At 53.5% G+C, this 15,017-nt stretch overlaps 1 protein-coding gene across 2 annotated transcripts in view; it reads right to left on the bottom strand.

Annotated features, from left to right (window-relative positions):
• LOC140429869 (coronin-2A-like) overlaps positions 1 to 13,847 on the bottom strand; it is a 221,993-nt gene extending 208,146 nt beyond the window's left edge. The window contains exon 1 of one of the 2 annotated variants that reach the window (XM_072517368.1): positions 13,291 to 13,847. The gene's annotated coding sequence lies outside the window, so the exon portion shown is untranslated. The remainder of the gene's footprint in view (positions 1 to 13,290) is intronic. The other variant, XM_072517366.1, reaches the window with a different exon arrangement.
• Between the last annotated feature and the right edge of the window lie 1,170 nt (positions 13,848 to 15,017).

Genomic DNA, 15,017 nt, shown 5'->3' with positions numbered 1-15,017 from the left:
ATAGTGCTCAACATCTCCATCCCCGAGATAGTGCTCAACATCTCCATCCCCGAGATAGTGCTCAACATCATCCCCGAGATAGTGCTCAACGTCTCCCTCCCCGAGATAGTGCTCAACAACATCACCGAGATAGTGCTCAACGCCCCCATCCCCGAGATAGTGCTCAACATCTCCATCCCCGAGATAGTGCTCAACGCCTCCATCCCCGAGATAGTGCTCAACGCCTCCATCCCCGAGATAGTGCTCAACGCCTCCATCCCCGAGATAGTGCTCAACGTCTCCATCCACGAGATAGTGCTCAACGCCTCCATCCCCGAGATAGTGCTCAACGCCTCCATCCCCGAGATAGTGCTCAACATCTCCATCCCCGAGATAGTGCTCAACATCTCCATCCCCGAGATAGTGCTCAACATCATCCCCGAGATAGTGCTCAACGTCTCCCTCCCCGAGATAGTGCTCAACAACATCACCGAGATAGTGCTCAACGCCCCCATCCCCGAGATAGTGCTCAACATCTCCATCCCCGAGATAGTGCTCAACGCCTCCATCCCCGAGATAGTGCTCAACGCCTCCATCCCCGAGATAGTGCTCAACGCCTCCATCCCCGAGATAGTGCTCAACGTCTCCATCCACGAGATAGTGCTCAACGCCTCCATCCCCGAGATAGTGCTCAACGCCTCCATCCCCGAGATAGTGCTCAACGCCTCCATCCCCGAGATAGTGCTCAACGCCTCCATCCCCGAGATAGTGCTCAACGCCTCCATCCCCGAGATAGTGCTCAACGCCTCCATCCCCGAGATAGTGCTCAACGTCTCCATCCCCGAGATAGCGCTCAACATCATCCCCGAGATAGTGCTCAACGCCTCCCTCCCCGAGATAGTGCTCAACATCATCCCCGAGATAGTGCTCAACATCATCCCCGAGATAGTGCTCAAGGCCTCCATCCCCGAGATAGTGCTCAACAACATCCATCCCCGAGATAGTGCTCAACATCATCCCCGAGATAGTGCTCAACATCATCCCCGAGATAGTGCTCAACATCATCCCCGAGATAGTGCTCAACATCATCCCCGAGATAGTGCTCAACATCATCCCCGAGATAGTGCTCAACATCATCCCCGAGATAGTGCTCAACATCATCCCAGAGATAGTGCTCAACATCATCCCAGAGATAGTGCTCAACGCCTCCATCCCCGAGATAGTGCTCAACGCCTCCCTCCCCGAGATAGTGCTCAACGCCCCCCGCCTCGAGATAGTGCTCAACATCATCCCCGAGATAGTGCTCAACGCCTCCCTCCCCGAGATAGTGTTCAACGCCTCCATCCCCGAGCTAGTGCTCAACAACATCCCCGAGATAGTGCTCAACGCCTCCATCCCCGAGATAGTGCTCAACATCTCCATCCCCGAGATAGTGCTCAACATCTCCATCCCCGAGATAGTGCTCAACGCCCCCATCCCCGAGATAGTGCTCAACATCTCCATCCCCGAGATAGTGCTCAACATCATCCTCGAGATAGTGCTCAACATCATCCCCGAGATAGTGCTCAACATCATCCCCGAGATAGTGCTCAACGCCTCCATCCCCGAGATAGTGCTCAACAACATCCCCGAGATAGTGCTCAACGCCTCCCTCCCCGAGATAGTGCTCAACATCTCCATCCCCGAGATAGTGCTCAACATCATCCCCGAGATAGTGCTCAACATCATCCCTGAGATAGTGCTCAACATCATCCCCGAGATAGTGCTCAACGCCTCCCTCCCCGAGATAGTTCTCAACATCATCCCCGAGATAGTGCTCAACGCCTCCCTCCCCGAGATAGTGCTCAATGCCTCCCTCCCCGAGATAGTGCTCAATGCCTCCATCCACGAGATAGTGCTCAACGCCGCCATCCCCGTGATAGTGCTCAACAACATCCCCGAGATAGTGCTCAACGCCTCCATCCCCGAGATAGTGCTCAACGCCTCCATCCCCGAGATAGTGCTCAACAACATCCCCGCGATAGTGCTCAACAACATCCCCGAGATAGTGCTCAACGCCTCCATCCCCGAGATAGTGCTCAACACGTCCTTCCCCGAGATAGTGCTCAATGCCTCCATCCCCGAGATAGTGCTCAACGCCTCCATCCCCAAGATAGTGCTCAACGCCTCCCTCCCCGAGATAGTGCTCAACAACATCCCCGAGATAGTGCTCAGCGCCTCCATCCCAGAGATAGTGCTCAGCGCCTCCATCCCCGAGATAGTGCTCAGCGCCTCCATCCCCGAGATAGTGCTCAGCGCCTCCATCCCCGAGATAGTGCTCAGCGCCACCCTCCAATACCTTTCCAGTTTCGGGCAGGACTAAAACATATGAACATAGTTTGTGGGGGCCTCCCACACCCCTCACAAACATAGTAGTAATAATAATATTTCTTAGTGTCAGAAGTAGGCTTACATTAACACTGCAGTGAATGTGCAGACTCTGCACAGACAGTGACCCCGGCGGGGAATCGAACCTGGCTCCCTGGCGCTGTGAAGCAACAATGCTAACCACCGCACTGCCTCATCCCCCACCCCCTCAAGCAGCTGGCTCATCCTTGATTTTGTGAGGTGTGCCCTATACACGACCTTCAGTTGTATTGGCCCCAACCTCGCAGCACCAAACTGTCCTTAAACCTCTTATAATATTCCACTGGGAATCCATCTGTTCCAGCTGCCTCCTCTGACTGCATCCTCCCAATTGCCCCCTGTTCCGGCACCTCCAGTCTTTTCCTCCTCCCCCAACCTTGGGTAGTCCAACCCGTCCAGAAACCCCCTCATCTCCCGTTCCTCTCCCTGTGGTTCTGACCTGTACAACTTCTCAGACAACTTAAAAACGTTATTGATCTGCTCCGTGGCGACCACTAGCTTCCCGGTCTTATCCCGCACTTGGACTATCTCCCTCGTCGCCGCCTCCCTCTCGAGCTGGCCGGCCAGCATACGCCCTGCGTCCTCCCCATGCTCACAGACCGTCCCCCTCACCCTTCTCAACTGGCGCAGTGCATTCCCTGTGGACAACTGGTCAAACTTTGCCTGAAGTCTGTTCACAAGTACACTTTATGTGCCGGGGAGAAAAACAAATACCCTCGTTCCCTCAATACCCCCGTTCCCTGGGGTGGAGGAACCTCCATGGGTCCACTCCCCCCCCATCTCTCTCTTGAACCCAGCCAGCGCCTTCACCCCCCGCCCTAACTGGGCCAGCGAGCGCGGCGGAGACCGGTCCATCCTCGGTTCCTGCACCATATTTCAAACCCCACCTCCACTCATTATTAACTCATGGGTGTCTAAATCCGGGATGGCACTCAGCTGCACCCCCTTCACAAACCCGCAATCAACACCGTAGGCTAGCCAGCACCACCAATCTCCCCTCTGACACCCCCCATCACAATCACAAACCTGCCCTCCAGTCCCCCAACACCTTCTCCAGCTGAAACCTCACCCTCTTGCCCAATACCACTACCCCACAAGCCCTGCTATCAAACTCCGAATGGAACATCTGACTCACCCAGCCCTTCCTGAGCCTCGCCTGGTCCTTCACCCTCAGGCGGGTCTCCTGCAGCATCGCCACGTCGGCCTTTAGACTTTTAAAATGTGCAACACCCTCAACCTCTTCACCCGTCCCCCCCAACCTCCTCACATTACTATTCTGACCGGGGGGGGGGGGGGCTCTCACCCCCCCTTCTCATCACCCCAACCACCCCCCCCTCACACCACCCCAGCCCTACAACCCCCCCTCACCACGTCACCCCCCCTCACCATCCCACCCCCCCATCACCACATCACCCCCCCATCACCACGTCAGCCCCCCCTCACCACGTCAGCCCCCCCTCACCACGTCAGCCCCCCCTCACCACGTCAGCCCCCCCTCACCACGTCAGCCCCCCCTCACCACGTCAGCCCCTCCTCACCACGTCAACCACCCCTCACCACGTCAACCCCCATCACCACGTCACCCCCCCCTCACCACGTCACCCCCCCCCTCTCCGTCACACCCGTCACACCACCCCTCACCCCGCCACCCCCCTCACTCCGTCACACCCGTCACACCACCCCTCACCCCGCCACCCCCCTCACCCCTCACCCTCCCCCTCCCCTCACCCCGCCAACCCCCCCTCACCCCGCCAACCCCCCCTCACCCGCCAACACCCCCTCACCTCGCCAACCCCCCCTCACCCCGTCACACTCCCCGCCACCCCCCTCACCCCGCCACCCCCCTCACCCCGCCACCCCCCTCACCCCGCCACCCCCCTCACCCCGTCACCCCCCCCTCACCCCGCCCCCTCACCTCCCCCCTATCACACCACATCCCCCCTCTCACCACCCCACCTCCCTCACACCACCCCACTCCCCCTCTCATCATCTCACCCCCCTCACCACCACCACCCCCTCACACCATCCCAACTCCCTCTCACCACATCCCCCCCTCTCACCACCACCACCCCCACCCACCCCTCTCACCACCACCACCCCCACCCACACCTCTCACCACCCCACCCCCATCACCACCCCCCTCCCACCACTCCACCCCCCTCACACCACCCCGCCCCCCCTCTCACACCACCCCACCCCCCTCTCACCACCCCAACCCCCCTCTCACACCTCCCCACCCCCCCTCTCACACCACCCCACCCCCCTCTCACACCACCCCACCCCCCCTCTCACACCACCCCACCCCCCCTCTCACACCACCCCACCCCCCTCTCACACCACCCCACCCCCCCTCTCACACCACCCCACCCCCTCTCATACCACCCCACCCCCTCTCACACCACCCCACCCCCTCTCACACCACCCCACCCCCTCTCACACCACCCCACCCCCTCTCACACCACCCCACCCCCTCTCACACCACCCCACCCCCTCTCACACCACCCCACCCCCCCTCACACCACCCCACCCCCCCTCACACCACCCCACCCCCCCTCACACCACCCCACCCCCCCTCACACCACCCCACCCCCCTCACACCACCCCACTCCCCCTCTCACACCACCCCACCCCCCTCTCACACCACCCCAACCCCCCTCTCACACCACCCCACCCCCCTCTCACCGCCCCCCCCCACCCCCCCCTCACACCACCCCAACCCCCCCTCTCACACCACCCCACCCCCCCCTCTCACACCACCCCACCCCCCCCTCTCACACCACCCCACCCCTCCTCTCACACCACCACACCCCCTCCTATCCGTCATCATCACCACCCTGGGCCTTGCCCCTCGGACCTGACCCGTGCCGTTGTTGCCGTCAAACCTCTCCCCCCCCCCCCACCCCCCCCAGAAACCCCCCATCCACTTCCTCTTCAAACCACCTCTCCCAGTATCGATCCCATCCCCCCACTTTTCACACCCTAAGGCCCATCGAAACCAGTTTGACCAGGTTCCAACACATGCAGCCCCTCCCTCAACCACACTCCCATTCACTAGCCAAACCTCACTTGCTGTGGAGGTCCCTGCCCAGGCCCCCCTCCTCCCAATCCCCTCCCCCATGACCCAATCCCTGAAAACAAAGGCAAACAAAACCAGTGCAAAAAACCTCACCACAGAAAACCAGCAAGCCCCAAAGTTCAATACTCTCCTCCCCGCTGTAACCCATAGCAGAGGGTACACTACCCTTCCCGATCCAAAACCAAACCTCCAACTGTTCCCCTCCCACACATAGAGAACGAATAAACATCCTGAAACGAGCAATGAGGCTACACACCATTTCACCCCCCTTCCTTCAGTCCAGAACCAAACCCCAGTCCCACCTCTCATTTTAACCCCAGTCCGTCAGCCTTCATGAACACCTCCGCTGCCTCCTACGTCTCAAAGTAGACGTCCCTCGGGTTATAGGTCACCTTCAGCTTCGCTGGGTGATCACGCTGAACCTCATGCCATTGCTGTAGAGTGCCGCCTTCACCCGACCCAAGGCTGCCCGCCTACCCACCAGCTCCACAGTTAAGTCCTGGTATATACGAATACCAGCTCCTTCCCACAAATTATGACCGCCCTTGGTGGCTTGTTTGTCTGCGGTTTGGGCCTGGGACACCAATGAGCTCTGTCCAGTTCATACTGAGAGGGTTCTTCCCCCTCCCCCAACAACTCTGCCAACATCTTCGCAAAGTACTCAGTCACCCCTCCACCTCCTCGGTCAAGCCCACAATTCTCAAATTTTGCCAGCGTGACCTGTTCTCCCGGTCCTTCTCCTTGGCTTGGAGTCCTTTGGTTGTTTTTTTAAAATTTAGTGTACCCAATTAATTTTTTCCAATTAAGGGGCAATTTAGCGTGGCCAACCCACCTACCCTGCACATCTTTGTGTTGTGGGGGCGAAACCCACGCAAACACGGGGAGAGTGTGCAAACTCCACACGGACAGTGACCCAGAGCCGGGATCGAACCTGGAACCTCGGCGCCGTGAGACCGCAGTGCTAACCACTGTGCCACCGTGCTGCCCTTGCTCTGAGTCCTTTGTTGGCCTCCACCACCCTCCGCAGCTCCTCACCCATCGAGGTGAACTCATTACTATGTTTCATCAGAGCTTCCTCCACCCCCTTCAAACTCCTTGCTCCCGTACCAAAAGTTTAAAAAAGTGTACAATTGGATTGCAAGATAATCTTACAGCTCTGCCCATCGGAGTCCTTAAGGTTCACTTTGCCAATTGAGTTATGTTGCAGGATGTTATGGTCTCGGGCACCACTGTGAGATAAGGCATCAAGGCCAAATTTCTTCATCTTCCTCAGCCTGGTCATCACATGACACAATGATAATGGTTTCTGCCGACTAATCATAGCAATCAGTCTCCAATAATTAGTCTGTAGCAGACCCAGACATGAGGCCATCTTATTATTTAGCCCACTTGTCTCCTCTGTACATTAACAGTTCAAAGGCATCTAAATGGTCCTTGGCATAATAGCTTGCTGTGTACATTAAGTAAAATATGATCATTATCCTCGAACGGCAGGACAGACGGCTGATTAAAAGTCATCGCTGCCTCCTTCGGGAGTTGTAATACAGCCTTGGTTCCTGAAATAGCAGTCTCCTCTGCGGGCCTGTGCCAGCTACGGGAGGTTAACCCTCACGGCGGAGATTGTATCAACACAGTGCAATTTTGAAACTCCAGGCTATTTTTAAAAGCAAAGTCAAACAACGCGTGACATTGCAGCAAGCACTTTGATTTGACAGGGGACGCTTTTCCTTCAATCTGCATCTTTTTCCTAATTGTTGGTCGCAAGAACAAAAAACGTGCATTTGTATGGCGCCCTTCATCTAAGAGAATTTCCAAAGCCGCTTGGCAGAAGAATGAATCAAGAACAAAAAGTTGACGCCAAGCCACATAATGTGATAGGAGAGCACATGAACGAAACCTCGGCCAGAGAAGTATGGATCAGAGGCCACGGGCTGGTTTAGCACACTGGGCTAAATCACTGGCTTTTATAGCAGACCAAGGCAGGCCAGCAGCACGGTTCGATTCCCGTACCAGCCTCCCCGAACAGGCGCCGGAATGTGGCGACTAGGGGCTTTTCACAGTAACTTCATTTGAAGCCGACTTGTGACAATAAGCGATTTTCATTCCATTTCATGAAGGGAGGGATGGGAGGTGGGGGCAAACCGGGAGACGATTCCAGAGCTTGCGATCCACGCATGGTCACCAAAGGTGTAGTAATTCAAACCGGGAAGATGCAAGGCAACAGAATCAGAGGAGAGCAAATATCTCGGAGGGCCGTGGAGCTGGAGGAGGTCACAGGGATAGGGAGAAGGGAATCCACGGAGAGATTCAAAAATTAGGATTAAGAAATGTTCAATTTTCAACATCCGCAAGAATATTTTCCAGATTCTAATGTGGTTTATCTCGAGAGCAGGATAACTTCAAATCGTAGTACAGGAGGGGAGAGAGGAATTTATAGTTTCACCTCAGTGGCGTAGTGGTATTGTCACTGGACTACTAATCCAGAGACCCAGAGACATGCTCTGGTGAACTAGGTTCAAATCCCCGCCACAGCAGATGGTGAAATCTGAATTCAATAAAAAAAATCTGGAATTGGAAAGTCTAATGGAAACTGTTGTCGTAATAACCCATCTGGTCCACTCATGTCCTTTAGAGAAGGAAATCTGTCGTCCTTAACTGGATCTGGCAGACCCACAGCAATATGGTTGACTCTTAAGTGCCCTCAGGGATGGGCATCAAATACTGGCCCAGCCAGCCCCCCCCCCCCATCCCACCCCATGACAACATTTTTTAAAAAATCTATGTTTGTGCCAAACCGGATGACCGGAACTGCCCAACCCCTGCTCCAACTCGCTGATGACTTTTGAACTCAAAGATCACATGTGCAAGTCCCACCTCAAGGAATGCAGTACGGAATCTAAACTGGCAGTCTCGGGAGCAGTATAGAGGGAGTGCTGCACTGCCAAAGGTGGCAGCTTTCAGATGAGGCATTAAACCGAGGCCACAAGGGCGGCACGGCAGCGCAGTGGTTAGCACTGCTGCCTCACGGCGCCGAGGACCCGGGTTCGAACCCGGCCCCGGGTCACTGTCCGTGTGGAGTTTGCACATTCTCCCCTCGTGTCTGCGTGGGTTTCACCCTCACAACCCCAAAAGATGTGCAGGGTGGGTGGATTGGCCACACTAAATTGCCCCTTAATTGGAAAAAAAATTGGGTCTTCGACATTTATTTCAAAAACATTAAACTGAGGCCACCACCCCGACTGTCCTCTTGTGAGCATCCCAAGGTTGTGAAAGGCTCTATATAAATGCAAGTCTTTCTTTTTGTACAAGTACTGATACTCCCCCAGCTCCTCCTGGGTGTCAGAAACTGGTAATCACACAAATAGAAAAAGTGTTCCCTTCCCGAGCAATATTTGTCAAATTGATACACACAAAATTGGTCAAAGTATAACATTTAAAATGATGTGATTAAATGATCTGAATTTTAATTTACCCCCACCCCCAATCTGTTAAATATGCTGATTCGTACGGCTGTTGTTCCCCAACACAAGTGATATGAAACTATCCCAATTAGATATTCCATCACAACTGGACTGAGCGTTCACCCATTGGCAGTAAAGACCCAAGTTCTCTCAAGTCTGCGGATGTGCTGCCAGTGCCAAAGGTTAACCTCGTCAATGAATAGCCAGTTCAGTGTGCCAACATTATGCCACGGGGAGGAGTGCGGAGGCACGGCTGGATTCAGCACCCAGCCAGCCCCGCCTGTTGCTCACAAACTCAGTGATGGCGAAAACACCCGTCCATGCACGGAACAGAGTGTTCTCGATTTAGAGCTTGCCTCGAGGGCGGCTCGATGCGGCGCGGCTCCACTTTATCAAGAAAAAGCAAAAAAGTGAGAGCAACCGGCATCTGTAGATAGGATGTTAGCTGTGACTCATCGATAGACCCTCGCCTCTCGGACAGGGGGTTTTGATTCAAGCCCTGCTTCATGACTTCTGCACTATAATCCAGACTGACGCTCCCACTGCCAGTACTGAGAGTGCTGCGCCACCAGAGGATTTGTCCTCAGTTTCAATGGAAGCTCTACAAGCTCACTCGGGCAGATGTAAAAGAGTCCTTGGCATGGTGGTACAGTGGTTAGCACTGCTGCCTCACAGCACCAGGGACCCAGCGCCAGGGTGACTGTGTGGAGTCTGCACGTTCTCCCCGTGTCTGCGTGGGTTTCCTCCGGGTGCTCCAGTTTCCTCCCACAGTCCAAAGACGTGCAGGTTAGGTGAATTGGCACTTTCCAAAGGTTAGATGGGGTGATGGAGTTACAGAGATAGGGCGCTCTTTCAAAGGGTCAGTGCAGAAACAATGGGCCGAATGGCCTCCTTCTGCACTGTAGGGATTCTATTTATTTTTAAAAAATTTAAATATAAATTTAGAGAACCCAATTAATTTTTTCCAATTAAGGAGCAATTTAGCGTGGCCAATCCACCTACCCTGCACATCTTTGGGTTGTGGGGGCAAAACCCAAGCAAACAATTCTATGATTTTATGACGTTTGTGGAGAAGTTTGGGGCGTTCTCACTGTTGTTCTGCCTGATATTTAGCCCTCAATGCTAACTTTGCACAGATTGGCTGCTGCCTTTCCTGCATTACAACAGTGACTACGCTTCAGGAAGGTATTCCTTTGGCACCATTGTAATGTAGGAAGTACAGCAACCAATTTGCTCGCAGCAAGTCCCACGGCAGCAATGAGATGATGGCCAAATAATCTTAATTGTGGGATAAATATTCAACGGAACACCAGGTAGAACTTTCCTGCTATTTTTCAAAATGGTGGCCTTGGAATTTTGACACGGCAGATGGAGGCCTCAGTTTAGCATCTCATCTAAAGGATGACACCTCCAAAGGTGCAGCACCTCCTCAGCACAGCCCCTCCAACTGCACAGCACGCCCCTCAGTCCTGCCCCTCCAACTGCGCAGCACTCCCTCAGTCCTGCCCCTCCAGCAGCACAGCACTCCCTCGGTACTGACCCTCTGACAGTGCAGCACTCCCTCGGTACTGCCCCTCCAATAGTACAGCACTCCCTCAATACTGTCCCTCCAACAGTGCAGCGCTCCCTCAGTACTGACCCTCTGACAGTGCGGTGCTCCCTCAGTCCTGACTCTCTTGACAGTGCAGCACTCCCTCAGTACTGACCCTCTGAGAGTGCGGCACTCCCTCAGTACTGCCCCTCCAATGGCGCAGCACTCACTCGGTACTGCCCCTCCAATAGTACAGCATTCCCTCAGTACTGACCCTCTGAGGGTACAGCACTCCCTCAGTACAGCAACTCTGACAGTGCAGCACTCCCTCAATACTGTCCCTCCAACAGTGCAGCGCTCCCTCAGTACTGGCCCTCTGACTGTACAGTGCCCTCTGACAGTACAGCGCTCCCTCAGTACTGACCCTCTGACATTACAGCGCTCCCTGAGTCCTGACCCTCTGACATTACAGCGGTCCCTCAGTCCTGACCCTCTGACATTACAGCGGTCCCTCAGTCCTGACCCTCTGACATTACAGCGCTCCCTCAGTCCTGACCCTCTGAAAGTGCAACGCTCCCTCAGTCCTGACCCTCTGAAAGTGCAACACTCCCTCAGTACTGACCCTCTGACAATGCAGCACTCCCTCAGAATGAGAATGTCAGCAGACAGGATTTTGTGCTCAAAGTCTCTGGTATAGGACTTAACCCAAAACCTTGTGATTCAAAGGCAAAAGTACCGCCAACTAACTGGTGCATGGTTGAGGGGACAGCGCGGGTGCAGGGGGGGGATACCCTCCAGGGGGAAGGATCGCTGTTGCTTCCATTACATCCAAATTAAAATTTAAAACAATTCTGCCTTTGCACACTTCAAAATAAAAGCACAGAAATTGGGACATAGGATTTACAGTGATGGACAGTCGTGGGTTAATACTGCAGGGTCACTGTCCTGCAATCGTATTTTTGTTGGCTTTTCCAACACAGGTTTAGACAGACCGTTACAACCAAGAATGTGCATTAGATTTGAATTCAGGATAATCTCCCACCAGTGTAAAGAGAGTCGCCTAATGGATTAATTCACTTGTTGCCAAATGTACAGCACCTGCTCATTACTCCCAACATTTCCTGGCCAATGTTCTTCGCTCTCCCACTCTTCATTGGAGTTCAGCTCCACAGTGAGAGGAGGTCACACTCTGTACCTCAGGCCTCAGCACAGGCTCGAGTGCACGCCTGGCAGCCATCCAACTGTGGCTGCATCACATCAGAGCCCTATACCATCTTCATCCCCACACTTCCCGCGGGATTGTCCAGGTACAAAACTGGTGATTTTTAACCTCCCAAACCTAGGAAGGTGGCATCTCCACCACAAACCTGACTCAGATCAGAAATCGCAGTACAGGCAACAACATACATTTGTATACCGCCTTTAGCACCGTGAAAACATTCCTAGGTGCTTCACAGGAGCGTTATCAGACAGCTGTTGACACCAATCCATTGAAGGGGCTATTAGGGCAGATGACCAAAAGCCTGATCAAAGAGGTAGGTTTTAAGGAGCGTCTGAAGGGGTAGAGCGGTTTGGGAAGAGAATTCCAGACCTTAGGGCCTTGGCAGTTGAAGGCCTGGCCTCCGGCAATGGGGCAAAAGCACTCCGGGATGCACAAGAGGTCAGATTCGAAGGAAGACTGAGAGTTGGGAGGGGCATAGGCCGGGAGAAGGATAGGGAGTGGGACATTCCGGCCTGCGTGGGTTAGCTACACATCAAGGAAACTCTCAGCCTACAGAGTAGCATCAGCCCAGATGCTTTTCCATCGACTCCTACTTGTTGAATGAAGAATCCCCAATTTTTCTTTTTGTTTTATGAATTTATAGTACCCAACTCATTTTTTCCAATTAAGGGGCAATTTAGCGTGGCCAATCCACCTACCCTGCACATCTTTGGGTTGTGGGGGCGAAACCCACGCAGACACGGGGAGAATGCGCAAACTCCACACGGACAGTGACCCAGAGCCGGGCTCGAACCTGGGACCTCGGCGCCGTGAGGCAGCAGGGCTAACCCACTGCGCCACCGTGCTGCCAGGAATCTCAAATTCACCAAAACAACACATGCAGGTGCCACAGTCCACCGGATCGAGGAAAGGGACTAAAGATGTGCAGGTTAGGTGGGATTCCAGGGATAGGGCGGGGGAAGTAGGCTAGGTGGGGCGCACTGTCAGAGGGTCGGTGCAGACAGTGTGGCCCAAAGGGCCTCCTTCTGCACCGCAGGGATTCTAGGGTGGCAGCAGATGTTGGCAAACAAATAATTCTTGCAAAAAGCGAGCTTTGAAAGAAAACGTTGACCATTGAGCGAAAGGTGGGGTGGATTTAGCGAACACACGGAACAGAAAACAAGCATCTTCAGCACACTAGGAGTCAAATCAGAAAAGGATTTGCACATTTTCAGAAAAAAAGACAAGAGTGAGCAGTTTTGGGAGCTGCTGCAAATTTCTCCTGGTTTCAGAATGGCTTTTTCGAGACGAGCCCTTACTCCAAGAGGCTGAAATAAGGGGCTGGGTTACAGCAGGTGTTTCTTTAATTTGTGCCCCTCCTTTTTACACCATCATGGTTTTTTTTAAATGCTGCTGTTCTGATCAAAGGGTAACAAGGAGGGAGGGGAGGGGAGGGAATAAACATTCATTTGCCACATTGAGCCTGCAGAATGTTTACAGCCTTTGAACAGGTTTTAAATATATTTAAGAAGGAACATCTTAACTGGAAGGTAACTGAAGGACAGGTGGGGTATTTAAGTCTTTGGTTACATTACATGGCCATGTTTCTTTCTCCCTCCCTCTCTCTGCTTCTTACCTTGCAGGCACTCCTCCCAGGTTAGACACAGCCAGGTAAAAGAGACAAACAGCTCCGGTTTCTCTCTCTTTCGCCTTCTCTTTTCCAGACAAATAGATCTAATTGTTCCCGTTCCTTTGCTCTGTCCGCAGTGTCCCAGTGTCGACTTGAACTCCTCTTTCCCGAAGGTCCAATGTTCATTCATAAAGCATGCGGGCGGTACCAGGCAGGACCACAAACAGAGAGAGAGAGAGAGCAGGGGGTTGGTTTAAAGAGAGACAGATTTAAAGGAAGCAAGGACACACAGAGGGAGGGGAGAAGGATCCCAGGCTGCAAACCGGGAGAGTGCAGCAAAAGAGACTTGACCCTCCTCTCTTTGTGCTGAGTGGATTAGAGTGAGTTGAAAAAGCGAAAGCCTTGCAGCAGGGAGATTTAAGAAGGCGGAGTCTCTCTCTCTCTCTCTCACACACACACAACTGCAGTGTTCACAGTCTGTGTCTATACACACACACACACACCAGGAGCAGAAGGGTGCGGCAAATCTCCCCGCATCTGAGTCCCTCTTCTTGTTTAAATGTGAAATCTTTTGTGCACACCTCCAGCCTCCCAGCACTTCACACAAAATAACACCCTTGCAAATGAGCACACGCCTCCAGGGAATGGACATTCAAGCAATGCACCACCATCCCCTTTCTGTCATCTCATCGGTCCTGCCCTCTCACAGACCTCCCTCCTCTCTGGGATCTGCAATTGCTTTTTCAAGTGCCCACCCCCATCTCGACATCAAAATCCCCCCCCCCCCCCCCCCCCACACACACACACAACACCCCACACACACACACATTTCCCCATACTTTATCTGCAACGTTTATAAAAGGGCACCCATTCAGCCCAACTGGAACATGCTGGCATTTTATGCTCCGCACACATCACCCTTTGAATCACAGAATTTACAGTCCAGAAGGAGGCCATTCGGCCCATCGAGGCTGCACCGGCCCTTGGAAAGAGCACCCTACCTAAGCCCCCACCTATCCCACAATTCCACCCTATTCCCGTAACCCCACCTTACCGTACCTTTTTTTTTAGACACTAAGGGCAATTTATCAAGGCCAATCCACCAACCCCTGCACATCTTTGGACTGTGAGAGGAAACCGGAGCACCCGGAGGAAACCCACGCAGACACGGGGAGAACGTGCAGACTCCGCACAGACAGTGACCCAAGCCGGGAATCGAACCTGGGACCCTGGCGCTGTGAAGGACACCTTCATCGCTTTGCCACCCCATCATCAACAAAAATCACATCAGATGTCAGGGAAGGATGATTTTCACATTCTGTGTATATGCCAGGCCGGAGCGTTAGCAAGAGCTGGCTGGTGGCTTCACTTTAAAAAAAAACCTGACATAAAATATTTATCTATCAGGAGGAGGAATGAGTTCAAAGGGGAAATGACACGTTGAGCCTGTAATGGACCAGTCTGCGCTGGCAAAACAAGCATCCTGGTGTTCCTACAGAAGATCCCGAGGAGACTTGACAGGCTGGCTGGGGACAATCTAGAACGGGGGGGGGGGGGGTCACTGTTTAAAAATTAAGGGGTCACCCATTTGCGATGGAGATGAGGGGGAAAAATTCTCTCAAAGGGCAGCAAGTCACAGGGACTCTTCTTCAAAAGGCAGCGGAAGCAGAAATCTTTGAATATTTTTTTTTTCATTTTATACATTTGGAGTACCCAATTCTTCTTTTCCAATT

This window comes from Scyliorhinus torazame, chromosome 9 (assembly GCF_047496885.1).
Source record: "Scyliorhinus torazame isolate Kashiwa2021f chromosome 9, sScyTor2.1, whole genome shotgun sequence".
NCBI lineage: Eukaryota > Metazoa > Chordata > Chondrichthyes > Carcharhiniformes > Scyliorhinidae > Scyliorhinus > Scyliorhinus torazame.
This window is presented reverse-complemented; position numbering and strand designations above follow the sequence as displayed.